This window comes from Erinaceus europaeus, chromosome 5 (assembly GCF_950295315.1).
Source record: "Erinaceus europaeus chromosome 5, mEriEur2.1, whole genome shotgun sequence".
Lineage (NCBI taxonomy): Eukaryota > Metazoa > Chordata > Mammalia > Eulipotyphla > Erinaceidae > Erinaceus > Erinaceus europaeus.
The window spans coordinates 55,657,543-55,672,312 of record NC_080166.1 but is presented as its reverse complement, the minus strand read 5'-3'; the positions used below and the strand labels follow the sequence as shown (position 1 = coordinate 55,672,312).

General features: G+C 45.7%; 1 long non-coding RNA gene across 1 annotated transcript; it reads right to left on the bottom strand.

Annotated features, from left to right (window-relative positions):
* Positions 1 to 2,914: 2,914 nt before the first annotated feature.
* On the bottom strand, positions 2,915 to 4,482 carry LOC132538698 (uncharacterized). Its single transcript, XR_009550051.1, has 2 exons — positions 4,341 to 4,482; positions 2,915 to 3,191 (listed from the first exon to the last, which is right to left on the bottom strand). It is a non-coding gene; the product is annotated as an uncharacterized LOC132538698 (long non-coding RNA).
* Positions 4,483 to 14,770: the final 10,288 nt, after the last annotated feature.

Here is a 14,770-nt window from a genome sequence, read left to right as displayed (position 1 = left end):
CTCCCTTTACATCGTCATTCTGTATGGTAACCTGCCTGTATGGTAACCATGCCTGACATCATTCCATGAGATCTACAGACGCTGGGCACCATTCAGGTGGAGGCAGCTACAGCTGCATAGGGACAGAATGAATTTTGTGAACCTACATGTGAGTTCAGAGTCATGGGTGATACACACATAAAAAGGGAGTTAGAGGGCAAGTGACATAGCCTACTTGCTCCTGGATATTGCACTGCTTTACCATGCATGCATCCCAGGTACCAGCATGGCCCCCACTATAGTGAAGGAAGCATTAGTGTTGTGGTTTTTCTCATTCTTCATCCTACTGTCACAATCTTTAAAAAAAAGTGATTTTTATTATATTTTAGGTTCTGCTTTGTTACATGAAAATTAAAGCAAATGGAGTCTAGATAACTGGAAAGCAGTGGAGAAGCTTTTAAATAGGGTGGCCATGGAACTCCTGTTGAGGAATTATACAGATGCAGTCTATACCCCCAGGTTTTACCACTCCCTGCGATATCCTCGCAGTGCCCTTTTCAACTAATCTTGTCCCAACATGTCACTCCTGGTTGTTGCCCAATAAAGCCCTCCCACTTCTTTTCCCTCTCTCTCTCTCTCTCTCTATCTCTCTCTCTCTCTCGCCCGGTGGTGAGGTAGTGGGGATGGCCATATTTTTAGGCTGACTCCATGTGGCCTGAGCCACCCCCTACTGATCCAATAATAAAGATCTGTGTACCCCATTTGCTATGGATCTCCTCTCTCTCTTCTCCGCGACGCAGCCCGACAAACCCCCATTAAGAAGAGGATATTTGAACAGAAGCAAAAAATAAAAAGGTAAGAAAATACTTGTAAAGTCCTTTTGTTAGGGTTTGCTGTATAGTACCCAGTACCTTATATAGCTGTATCACTGGTTGCATCTGATCTACTTGGTCTAGGCTTTTGAGAGAGTCTGCATATCAAATACACAGCCTATATATTAAAAAAGACTCAGTCTGTGTTTTAAAAACTTTGAGACATACAATTAATTTTTCCCCTCCCATATTAATTAACTAGTGATTTATATGACTACTTTTCAAAGTTAACCCAATTATCAAATAATGTGATGGTAACATTAACTATCCATTGTCTTTTTGAACATTAAGACAGCAGGAACCTCACATCTCCACTATAGAGCCTATATTTCCCCCAGTCCTGGAACCTTAGGATAGGGCCCACTTTCCCACATGCCTCTCCCAATTCATATCAAATAATATTGCATCTGCCTATTGCAACCTAATCAACGCAACGATTGCCACCTCAACATGCTTCAGCTCAGACTGTGTCCAGAGACTTCACGTGTGGAATGTCAACCCTTCAGCTTCATTACTCAGGTGAGACCTTTTCTTTCATAGTATTCTCTAATTCCACCCCAGGTGGATCACTTCCTAACAAAGTCCCAAAACCTAGATATAGACCACGTTCTGTGAGAGAGAGCACATGTTCACACGTTTCCATAAATTACTGCAAAATATATACCTGAAAGCAGAAGTACACTAGAGTTTGCAGTGAGTACCCCCCTCCAACACTTCCTCTCCACTATTCCAACCTTTGGGTCCATGATTACTCAACAATTTGTTTGGCTTTGTATGTTAACTCTCTTTTCAGCCGCCAGGTTCCAGATGCCATCAGGATGCCGACCTGGCTTCCCTGGACTGAAGACCCCACCAATGTGTCCTGGAGCTCTGCTTCCCCAGAGACCCGCCCTACTAGGGAGAGAGGCAGACTGGGAGTATGGACCGACCAGTCAATGTCCATGTTCAGCGGGGAAGCAATTATAGAAGCCAGACCTTCTACCTTCTGCATTCCATAATGACCCTGGGTCCATGCTCCCAGAGGGATAGAGAATGGGAAAGCTAACAGGGGAGGGGATGGGTTATGGATATTGGGTGGTGGGAATTGTGTGGAGTTGTACCCCTCCTACCTATGGTTTTGTTAATTTATCATTTCTTAAATAAAAAATAAATTTTAAAAAAGAAAACACTTGTAGTGCTGGGTGGTAGCACACCTGGTTAAGTGTACTTGTTACCATGCACAAGTACCTGGGTTCAAGTCCCCAGTCCCCACATGCAAGAGGAAAGCTTCATAAAGGGTGAAACATTGCTGCAACTATCTATATATCTCTCTCTTTGCTCCCTCTGAGACTTTATCTGTTCTCTTAAATAAACTAAAAAAAAAAGTCAATTTCTCAGAGAGAGTACTTCAGACAAGGAGCAAATACTTATTGGTTCATTGATCAGAATAAGATGCAAGGATATGGGAATTGAGCAGTAGCACAGTGGGTTAGGCACACGTGGTGCAAAGCACAAGGACCAGCATAAGGATGCTGTTTCGAGCCCCTGACTCCCCATCTGTAGGGGAGTTGCTTCACTGGCTGTGAAGCAGGTCTGCAGGTGTCTCTCTTTCTTTCCCCCTGCCTTCCCCTCCACTCTCCATATCTCTCTGTCCTATCCAATAACATCAATAACAACAATAAAAATAAGAGCAACAAAAGTAAATATCAATTTTTAAAATGAAAATATAAAAATAAATAAGATCCAAGGATGCTAGGAGTTCGCGTGTTGCTAGAGCTCAATTCTGCTCCGATAGAGGGCATCACCTTGCCACACTTTTCCTGGAGTGAGAAGAGATGTGAAACACTTGGTTAGAATACCTTTCTCTGTTGAGGATTAGTGCTTCTATTCCCAGTAACTATGGGAAAGGGGTCAGCAGAGGGTACCCAAGTAGACCATTAGTTGTCCTCAGGGATTCTTCCATCTCCCCACTGAGTCAAAGCACCCAACCCACACTTTTGGAAGTTAAGGACGGTTCTAGTTAGACCTGATATCCCATAACCCTAGATGGAGCTGTGAGGAAAAGCAAGGAGCCCAGGCAAGACTGCACTGAAAAGGCACACGTTTATATTCCAGCGGGAGACGCCACTGGCTGAAGATACCAGGTGGTCCCTAACAGTTCACAGTTCACATGCTTCCTTAGGGGGTACACAGAGTCTATGATGGGGAGGGGAGCAGCTGCTTCTGTTCTGATGTGGGGTCTGTAGAGTCCTCTGCCGAGTGCCCTCCTCCATGGAGCTGGTCTGGGGCAGGTGGTTGCTGAGAGCTGTGGATTATCTTGTGCTGGTGCCACCATCTTGATGAGGAGCCTTGAGTCACGACCTGGGAAACAGCAAGGAGGCCTCTTTAGGGCAGCAAAAGACTCCTCAGCAGTGGGGGGAAAGGAGGAGGGAACCTGGGGTGGCCAGGCAAGGGGTGAGAACAACTTTAGAGTAAAGCAGACCCACTCTGAGCGACAAGCTCCTCAGTCAGTGTGCTCCCTGCTCTCTCTTTACTGCTAGAGCCCCAGCCCGAAGGTCCCCTCTCCTGATCACAGAGGAAAATGCTCTGTAAAGCTGATCCTTCAACAAGGGCAACAAAAGGGAATAATAATAAAAAAAGCCAAGCCCTGCCCATAGGCCTCTCCAGCTAGAACAGCTTCAGACAGCAGGGAAGGGAGCCCCTGTGGGACAGGGGTCTGAGCAGCCTCCCTGCCTCAGTTCCCCAACCAGTTCCCCCTGCTAGACCCCAGGGCTCTGCTGAGAAGACAGCAGGACCAGCACTTGCTTCTCTGAGTTAGGCCACTTCCTCCTCAGACATGATGACATCAGGACATAGTTCAGTTACCTTCCTGCACCTCTCAGCTACCTTCCAAAGTTCCCTGTGAGTCCTTGAAGAAGTTTCAAAAATAAAGGAAATGAGGGAGATTGGAATCAATACTTTGTGTAGGGTGTAAGTAGGAGCATTTCTAAGCTGTGTGGAGGTCATTCTAGGAGTCCTGTGACACTTTCTAAGAGCATTGCTTAGGCTGAGAAGCTCTGACAGAGATGAATGAAGCTGCAGGAATTGTTGTTTAAAATATGCAGGTGGTGAGGGGTTCTAACTGTGTAGTTAAAGATACTGTGAGCCCAAAAATTCTGAACTCTGTCCCCAAAGAGGTGAATGTAGGGATAGCCTGAGACTCACAGATGTCCTTCCAAAGTTGTCTCCTCTAGGCCCATCTCTGGTGCCTGCTCTGTGTGGGGCACCCCTGGGTGAGCTGGGTCTCATGTCTACCCTCGTCCCACAGGGAATGAAGGGAGGCCTGAGAATGAGCAAAGTTGCCTGTGGGCTCTGTACCTTTCTCTCTCTCTCTCTCTACCTCTCTCTCTCTCCGGCTTGTGCCTGCCATTCTGCCTTGTGCTAAACTTGCTGGTTTCAAAATGCAGAATATGGCTGTAAGTTTGATCAAATTTAGAGACCAGAATGGCCACTGAGATGCAAAGTGCTTACCTGTGTGATGAATTATCCATCTTCCCCTTGCTCTTGCTGGCTTCCTCCTGTGCTAAAGGGAACACAGATGTGGGTGGCCGCAGAGCGGAGGCAGCCTCTCTCTTACCTGCTGCTGCCTCACTGCTCCCATTTACGAACCAGCTAGAGGAAGGTCAGTCACATGCTCAACTGATTAGTTCTAGTCACCAGCCTGAGCCTTTCCCCTCACCCAGTGTTATGAGATAAGCACAGTGATTGGCTGGGTCCTGAAGGGGGAAAGGCAGGGAGCACCCAGCAAAAACCCCACAGCCCAGATTTAGGGCCCCTTACATGGTGTGCTTAATGTGAGGGGTTCACTCTAACAGAGTCTTGTGCCCACTTCCCTCTCCAAGTCTCTGTACCAGCTGGTCTCTGTTCCTCTGCACTGTCCTCCACTGGCATCCTAGTTGCGGTGACCTTCCTACATAAGTCACTGGCCCCACTGACACATGCCCCGATGCCCATGTCTCCCCTGCCCCGGCCTACTGCTGTGGTCACAGGCACCAGGTGCACAGGAGGCTCATCCCAGTCAACACGCAGGGAGCAAGTCAATGTTGCACCAGAATGGACTCATTTAGGTGGGGCGGGAGTAGTGTGTCACCAGTGATATTAAGAAGGAAATAGTAGAAAAACATAAATGAGTTTTAACATCTTTAGCAGCAGTCACATGTTCTCCAAGATTTATTAAGCTATATCTTTACATCTGAGAAGAAATGAGACAAGACCCAGAGCATCACAAAAGCACTTGTGTTATCAGGGACTGGACTAGGGAGCACTTACTTTTTCTCCAACTCCAGTCAAGACTTGTGGGCTGCAGTTGCTGTATGAGTTCAAGGACCAGAGACTAGAATCAGCTGCACATCACTCAGCATGTTACAGCTCTGGGTGACATAAAATCATTATTGTAATTTGTGCCTGAATCAGAGGGATAAATCTCATGGGGGTTCTAAGGTCTAAGATGAAAACAGTCAGAGTGAAGACAAATGTTAGGACTGTGGGGACCGTCCTTCTCTATGACAGGGAGCTGTCACTCCTGGGGCTCTGTGGTCTTTCACACCTTAGGCCTCAGTGAGAGACAGGACACTGCTGAGGGACCCTGGGTCACCATCTCCTGAGTCGGGGGGTGATCCAGGCCAGAGTCTGTGGGCTGGTGATGAGTGTCCCCATCACACTCACACTGTTCCCAGCACTAGGAAGGCTGGTGGCAGTAGTCCCTGCAGAGGTGGTGGCAGTGCCAGGGGACAGCAGATGGGGCAGCAGGAGAGGGGGGCTGTCTCTGGCAGGGGCACCCACATGGAAACTATCTCTGGGGATCTGCTAGTTCCTGGGGGTGGGGGTTCAGATTGCCAAGGGAACCCAACTTTGAGTGGAAGATGGGCCAACCTGTCTTTGCTAATTGAAGCCCTAATGTGTTTCTATCTCTTGAATTAAGTTTAGATCTCAGAATTAATCACAAAATAGACACTATAGTGATGAGACTTTCCAATCTTGCCTTGCTCTTGCTGGCTTCTATTTGTGCTAAAAAGACCCCAATGCTGGTGACCCCAGAGCTGTAGGGAGACCTCTCTAATTGTTGCTGCCTCATGGCTCCCCAATCTCACCCACCCTTGAGGAAGGACAGTCCCATGTTAATAGATGAGTCTGGTCGCAGCATGAACTCCTCTCTGAAAGCCCTGCTGTGAGCTGAGTATTAGCAGCATGATTGGCTCAGACACCACACCCAGCAGAGGAACCACAGTCCAGACTCAGGGTGGGCTTACTGAAGGCTGGGAGCCCCATGAGGAAGGCACATTGCAGGGGTCTGGAGGCCCCTCCCTGCACTCACTCCTCAGTTGCTCCCTTCTGCACCTCCTCTCACAGCTCCAGATCCAGGAGAGGGCAGGGTGCTGAGGGCCCCTTCAGGCAATCAGAGGGGAGCAGGGGCTGAACCCCACAGAGCTTATGTGTCCTTCCTGCACAGCAAGCTCTCTCTTTGTGGGGGAAGCCCCACTGGTCCCTCTTCAGAACTCACTTTACCAAAGTCAAGCGTCCACTTCTCTCCCCATGTCTCTGTGTCCAGCTGGTCTCTGCTCCTCTGGCCTGTCCACCACTGGATGCCTGGCTTCAGTGACCCTCCTTCAGGAAGAAAATACCAGAAAAACATAAATGAGGGCAGGGGTAGATAGCATAATGGTTATGCAAACAGACTGTCAAGCCTGAGGCTCCAAAGTCCCAGGTTCAACCGCTGCACAACCATAAACCAGAGACGATCATTGCTCTGGCAAAAAGAAAAAAAAAAACATAAGTGAAATGTATGAAAAATTTAAGCCCATTGTTAAAATTCAATCAGGTTACCCATTTGGAACCTTAAGAGCTTAGATAGAAAGAATATAAACGTCAAGCTAGGGGGTAGGCAGTAGTGCAGCAGGTTAAGTGCACATGGTGCAAATTGCAAGTTTGAGAGACAGGCTCCCCACCTGCAATGGCATCCTTTCACAAGCAGTAAAGCAGGTCTGCAGGTGTCTATCTTTCTTTCCTCCTCTCTGTCATCCCCTCCTCTCTTGATTTCTACATATCCTATCCAACAAAAATGACAGCAACTGTAACAACAACAACAACAACAACAACAAGGGCAACAAAAGGGAAAGAAAAAATAGCCTCCAGGAGCAGTGGAGTCACAATGCAGGCACTAAGCCCAGCAATAACATTGGAGGGAAAAAAAAAACTCCAAGCTGGGCTCTATGCATACAAATGTTTGAGTGTTTCAAACTATTTTCCCCTTACATATTGATTATTTAAAATTTATAAGATTGTAAGTTAATAGAAGTGTATATTAACACCATACCTACCACCATAGGTTGGATCCCTACCCCCCGGCCCCTATAGTGAAGGTTAAAATCTACCCTCTCCCCACACCCAGAGTTTTTTACTTTGGTTAAATACTCCAAACTCAGTCAATTTCTACTTTGTTTTTCCCTGTCTGTTCTGCTTTCTCAATTTCTGTTTATGAGTGTGTTTCTTTTTGACTTATCTCACTTAACATGATTCCTTCTAGCTCCATCCAAAATAGGTCAGAGAAGGTGGGTTCATTACTTTTAATAGCTGGGTAGTATTCCATTGAGTATATATACCACAACTTATTCAGCCATTCATCTCTTTTTGGGCACCTGGGTTGCTTCCAGGTTTTGGCTATTATGAGTTATGCTGCTACGAACATAGGTGTAAACAGATCTTTCTGGACGGGTGTTATAAAGTCCTTAAGATATATCCCAGGAGAGGAGTTACTGTGTCATAAGGAAGGTCCGTGTCTAGCCTAGTGAGGGTTCTCCAGACTGCTCTCTCTAGGGGTTGAGCCAATTTACATTCCCACGGGCAGTGCAGGAGGGTTTCTTTGTCCCCACAGCCTCTCCAGCATTTGTTCCTGCTCTCATTTTTGATGTATGCCATTCTCACAGGGGTGAGGTGGTATCTCAATGGTGCCTCTATTTGCATCTCTCTGACATTCAGTGACCTGGAGCAATTCTTCATATGTCTGTTGGCCTTTCGCATCTCTTCTGTAGTGTTCTGTTCATACCCTGGTCACCTCCACATTAGGAAGATACTGATGTGTCTCTCCATATCTATCTCATCCTGACATCAAATTTTCTGGTCAAATAAATGAGGGAACATGCAAGAAACGGTTACCAGGATAGCAAAGTCACTGTGCAGATACTAAGACCTATGATGATGCTGGGTACAAGAAATTATAGTATTACATTGATTGCATGTTGAGAACCTGTAGGTTACTGTTGAATGTGTGTATCTACACTGAATTTTCACTTATAAAAAGTATAATAGGGAGTCAAGCGGTAGTGCAGCAGGTTAACCACACATGGCACAAAGTGCAAGGACTAGTGTTAAGGATGCTGGTTCGAGTCTCCAGCTCCCCACCTGCAGGGGAGTCGCTTCATAAGAAGTGAAGCAGGTGAGCAGGTGTCTATATTTCTCTTCCCCTGTCTTCCACACCTCTCTCCATTTCTCTCTGTCCTATCTAACAATGACGACATTAATAACAACAACAATAAAAAACAATAATGGCAGCAAAAGGGGAAATAAATAAATATAAAAAATTTAAAAGAAAGTATAAGAAAAATAGAAAGAAAATAAAAATTGTTCCCAGGAGCACTGTCCAGCATTGTGCAGGCACCAAACTTCTTCAGTGTCCCAGGTGCACTGAAATAAATAAATAAATGAATAAATAAACAAATAAATAAAGGTGGAGGACTTCTGGGAAGTGTGGACATGAAGTATATACAGAGATTCACTGCCAGGGTCTCAAACCTGGATACTTAGGTGGGACCTTGCGTTTCCTGCCATGTACACTTAATTCACTGCGCTACCACCTGACCCCCTTTCCTTTTTTTTTTTTCCTTTCAAGGTTATGTGTTTCAATACTCTATATTCCATATATGAGTGAAACCATCTGGTACTTGCTGTCACTATCTTACTCTGCTAAGCACAGAAGCCTCAAATTCTATCTAGTTTGATGCCCACCATAAATTATCAACCACACCTATCAAAGCACAGTGAGGTGGAAAGAAGACAGGAAAACATTCTGGGGGACCGCACGTCCAAATTGATAATACAGAGATTGGAGGAATTTTGATGTATAGAAAAAGAAACTGGGCCACTTTTGGTGAGAATGCCAACTGGATTGCCCTCCAATCAAAATGGTACTCAGGCAAAAAAGGAAAAAAGAAAAAAAAGGAATTCCCTCATGACTCAGCAAAATACCTCCTAGACAGATTTGCAATTGCCATGAAAACACTCATCCAAAGGGACAAATGCTTCCCTGTGTGAAAAGCTGTATTGCTCACAGTAGCCAGCGAGTGGGAATGGCATAAATATCTATCCAGCTGACAAGATAAGGATGACATCTTGTCCTTTGCATCCCTCACATGCCATGTGAGGGGTCAAGTCATCTGAGATAAGTCAGAATGGGGAGAAAGGAGAACACCAGCTGATCTCACATAAAGCTGTTGTGGGAGAAGCCAGGAACACAAAGAGAAACAAAGCGAAAAGTAGCTGGGTGAGGAGTATGGCAGCAAAGCAGGGAACTCCGGACTAGGGGGGAGACAGTGTGGGGGAGAGGGTGTTGGGCACCAGGACATGACAGTGAGGACAGATTTGGGCTGATGGCTGGAGGAGTGTGTGAATCAATACCCAGCACAGGAAGAGGAGAAACTTTACTTGTCTATCAGCAACTGTCCTATCAGCCATTATTGAGCCAATAAAAGCCATTGCCCTTTTCGGGAGGAGCACAGCGACCCTGACTGACCAGAGAGCCCCAGAGAGAAGGCCAGAGCTTGTCCTGATAACAGGCCCTCATGACCGCTGGGGGAGTGGACTGGAACCCCCTCAGCTCTGCCTGGAGGCTGCTCCCTGCACAAAGGCCTCAGTGCTGGGTGTGGCAGGGGCTCCCCCAGGGCACATGCAGGGGAGGAGTTCTGGCCTGCCCTCCTGCTGACAGGGGAAGGGTCATTCTGAGACCTTTCAACCAAAAGGACTGGGAGGTGAGGGCAGGGCAGCAGTGAGGCATCACCAAGGGCAAACAGGAGTTGATGTTACAGGGCCTGAGGGGGCAGGGCTGGGTGACTTCCTTCAGGGCCTTCAAGGCCCCCCATTCAGGAGGGGCAGTGACCAGGCTCATGAAAGTATGGCTGCTGGGCCCAGATTCGGACTTTCCCCCTTGGTTCCACAGGGCCTGGCATGTGGCACCAGTTCCCACCTGCTACTTGAGTTATCTGGTTGAATCCTATGTGCCCCAGGCTCCTTTCTCCTCTCTCAATTAGTTGGTAGGCAAGGCTGCATTAAAATCATACTGAACTCCAAACAAGATCAGAAGAGAAAACACAAGTAGAACCTGAATTGGAGTTGGTGTACTGCACCAACTTAAAAGACTCTGGGGTGGGCGTGGGGGAAGAGTGCAGGTTCCAAATGATGACAGAGAACCTAGTGTGGGTTGTATTGATTTGTGGAAAACTGAGAAATAGTATTCATGTACAAACTATTGTATTTACTGTCTACTGTAAAACATTAATCCCCCAATAAAGAAATTACAAAAAAAATCCTCAACTAATCTGAAGGGGTGTGGGGCCACTGGGAGGAAGTTTTCATATTAATGATGTCATTAATGGCCCATTCTTTACAGAGTTTTCCTTTCTAAATCTTCAAGGAGAGTTTTCTCACATTACTGGATGTGTTCAGATTCGCTTCAGGATTGTTCAACATCAGGAACTGCAAGTCTACATTCAGTGCACTTTATGAACATGGGCTCCATTCCCAAAGGCCACACAGATACTTGCAAGATGATTTCCCTAGAGGGTTGATGCTCCTTGCCATCGATATCTACTCTCATGGAAAGACCCCAGGGAAGAAGGAACCCTGACTAAAGAAACCAGTTTCCCCGAGGCATAAGCAGCTGGTGGACACTTACCATCTTTAACAGGTATGAGGACGGTCAGCACCTACAATGACAGGAGGGAGACGGTGAGTCTTAGACACAGGTGTGTAGTGTGCACAGCTGCTCAGCTTTCTGTTTCTTTTCTTACCAGTGCCGCTCAGTTTTGACGTATGTTGGTGCTGGCATTGAGGGAACCTGGGACTTTTGGTGCCTTGGGTTTGAAAGGCTTTTGTATAGCCATTAAGCTCTCTCCCTAGCTGCCTGTGCACAGTTGTTCTGCTGTTCCAGGTTTTTAGGAAACCAGACAGGAACCTGTGCTCCCATCAAAGACCAAGAAGCACTCCAAAGCCCTGTGTGGACAGGACTTCAGTCTGAGGATCTGCTGTCAGGCACAAGTAGAGGGGCGAGAGAAAACCCATGGAGGAATCAAGCATCTCTAGATGATCACTTCAGTGCTCTGGCTCACTCTTCCCCCTTTCTCTTTGTGTTTCATGCACACATACTTCTGTTTATAATAACTATAAAATTCAATAAACAGATGTTCACCTGTGATGCAGACACTACCAGACAGTATATATCTCTATGGGCTGGACAGGGACATCATTTTCCTCAGGAAATCTGCTATGTCTCACCCCTCAATACAGTTCCCAGCAGAGGCCAGAAAGCAGGTTGGTTTCCAGAGTGAAGACACCAAGGATGTCTAACCTGTCTCAGTCATGATTGTGTCCACAGCAAAGCTTGAGCTCAGAATACTTACTGTTTGAGGTGGACCGGGGGGGGGGGGGGGACTGTAAATGGCAGAACAGAAAACACTGTGAGCATCAGTAAAATCTGGTGCAGGTGTTTGTCCCAACCAAAGAAAGGCAAAGGTCCCCACCTAAGAGCATCCCCTAAGGAAAGACACAGCTTTCCCCAAAAGGGCACTTGTCTCAAGTCCACTGATGCAAGGGCACTAGACTCTAGTCATGCGAGAAAAGCCCTATTCAGAGGGAACGGGACAGGGGAATCTGGGCGTAGAAACTCTGTGGAATTGTGCCTCTATTATCTACAATCCTGTTAATAATGAGAAAATTAAAACTAGAGGGTTCTGAAGACTAATGGTGTAGGAAGAGATATCTATCTGCTCATTGATGAAGTCAGAATTTAAAAGTTCAGTTAAAAACCAACAAAAGGTAGGAGTTGGGTGGTAGTGCAGTGGGTTAAGCACAGGTGGTTCAAAGGGCAAGGACAGGCATTAGGATTCTGGTTTGAGACTCCGGCTCCCCACCTGCAGGGGAGTGTCACTTCACAGGTAGTAAAGCAGGTCTGCAGATGTCTATCTTTCTCTCTTCCTATGTCTTCCCCTCCTCTCTCCATTTCTCTCTGTCCTATCCAATAAAAATTATATCAATAATAACTACAACAATAAAACAACAAGGGCAACAAAAAGGACAATAAATAAATAAAATAAAAAAGAGATTACAAAAAAACCCAACAAAAGGTACACTGAATAAAATATAGCAAATAAAATCATGATGAATCACCTCCTCCATCGCTGGAAATGATGGTTACATCCTGTAAGGGAGCTGGGAGGACCAGACTGCCAATCAGTCCATGGTCCAATTACAGTTCTGAAATACAACTCACAGGCACATATCCAGAGGACCCAAAAACACTAATACAGAAGATATACAATTCCTTATGCTAACAGCTACAGTCCTGCAATATTCACAATAGAGAAATATGGAGGGATGGGCAGTGCCACAACAGATTGAGCACACAAGTTAACATGCACAAAGAACTAGGTTCAAAGCCTGGCCCGTGCTTGCCCAGGGGAAGGTTCATGAGCAGTGAAACAAGGTCTACAGGTGTCTCCCTTCATCTCGTCTCTCTATCTGTCCTTCTCTCAATTTCTTTTTGTTATATTAAGAAAAGAAAGTCCTACTACAAATGGTGGGTTAGTTGTGTAGGCACCAATACACAGTGATAATCTTGCTGAAGTTACAAAATAATGAGGATTAAACCTAAATGCCATAACTATATGACTAAATAATAAAATTACCAAATAATGTGATGATAACATTAACTATCCATTGATCCATTGTCTTCTTGAACCCTAATAAAGCAGGAACCTCACATCTCCACTAGAGAGCCTATATTTCCCCCAGTCCTGGAACCTTAGGATAGGGCCCACTTTCCCACATGCCTCTCCCAATCCATATCAAATAATATTGCATCTGCCGATCACAACCTAGTCAACGCCAACGATTGTCACCTCAACATGCTTCAGCTCAGACTGTGTCCAGAGACTTCACGTGTGGAATGACAACCCTTCAGCTTCATTCCTTGGGTGAGACCTTTCCTTTCATAGTATTCTCTAATTCTACCCCAGGTGGATCACTTTCTAACAAAGTCCCAAAACCTAGATCTAGACCATGTTCTGTGAGAGAGAGCATAGGTTCACATGTATCTATAAACTACTGCAAAATATATACCTGAAAGCAGAAGTACACTAGAATTTGCAGTGAGTACCCACACAACACTTCCTCTCCACTATTCCAACCTTTGGGTCCATGACTGCTAAACAATTTGTTTGGCTTTGTATGTTAACTCTCTTTTCAGTCACCAGGTTCCAGATGCCATCAGGATGCTGGCTAGGCTTCCCTGGACTGAAGACCCCACCAATGTGTCCTGGAGCTCTGCTTCCCCAGAGACCCACCCTACTAGGGAAAGAGAGAGGCAGACTGGGAGTATGGACTGACCAGTCAATGTCCATGTTCAGCAGGGAAGCAATTACAGAAGCCAGACCTTCTACCTTCTGCAACCCACAATGACCCTGGGTCCATGCTCCCAGAGGGATAGAGAATGGGAAAGCTATCAGGGGAGGGGGTGGGATATGGAGATTGGGTGGTGAGAATTGTGTGGAGTTGTACCCCTCCTATCCTATGGTTTTGTTAATTTATCATTTCTTAAATAAAAAATAAATTAAAAAAAGAAAAAAATTAACAAAATATATATCCAATGGAATAATTCCTGGATTTTAATGTAACATATTGCTATTTTGGAAAAATACTAAAACTATCTTTGATTATGAAGTGAAATAAAAATTTAGCAATTGTTAGGACTGATACATCTATATCAAAGGCAGTTGGTAGAAGAGAGGGGCATGGGAGATCAAGGAAAGGTTAAGGTTTCTAGCAGCTGGTATGGAACAGAATTTTGGGGGTGGATGAGGGAACAACACAGTCATCTGGAGGTGTGAAAGTATACTCCTTAAGGAAGGGGAAAAGAATTGTAATCTTAAGAGTGATAACAACAGTGAGGACTGTGACCCATCCCTCCCACCCACTCCCACCCCCCACTGGCCCAGGAAGCTGCATGTCTACCCCTCACCACAGCATTTTTACTTTGATGCCCTACTTACAATTTGGTCAGGTCCTGCTTTTAGTTCCCCTTTCAGATCTTCTTCCTCAACTTCTGTTGATGAGTGGGATCATCCCATACTCATCTTTATCTTTCTGACTTAGCTCACTTAACATAATTCCTTCTAGCTCTGTCCAAGATGGGTCAGAGAAGGTGGGTTCATTGTTCTTGATAGCTGCATAGTATTCCATTGTGTATATATACCACAGCTTTCTCAGCCACTCAACTGTTGTTGGGCACCTGGGTTGCTTCCAGGTTTTAGCTATTATGAATTGTGCTGCTATGAACATAGGAGTACACACCTCTTTTTGGTTGGGTGTTATGGAGTCCTTGGGGTATAACCCCAGGAGAGGAATTACTGGATCATATGGAAGGTCCATGTCTAGCCTTGTGAGAGTTGTCCAGACTGCTCTCCACAGAGGCTGTACCAATTTACATTCCCACCAGCAATGTAAAAGGGTTCCTCTGTCCCCACAACCTCTCCAGCATTTGTTGCTGCTGTCCTTTTTGATGTATGCCATTCTTACAGGAGTGAGGTGGTATCTTAGTGTTGTCTTAATTTGCATTTCTCTAACAATCAGTGACCTAG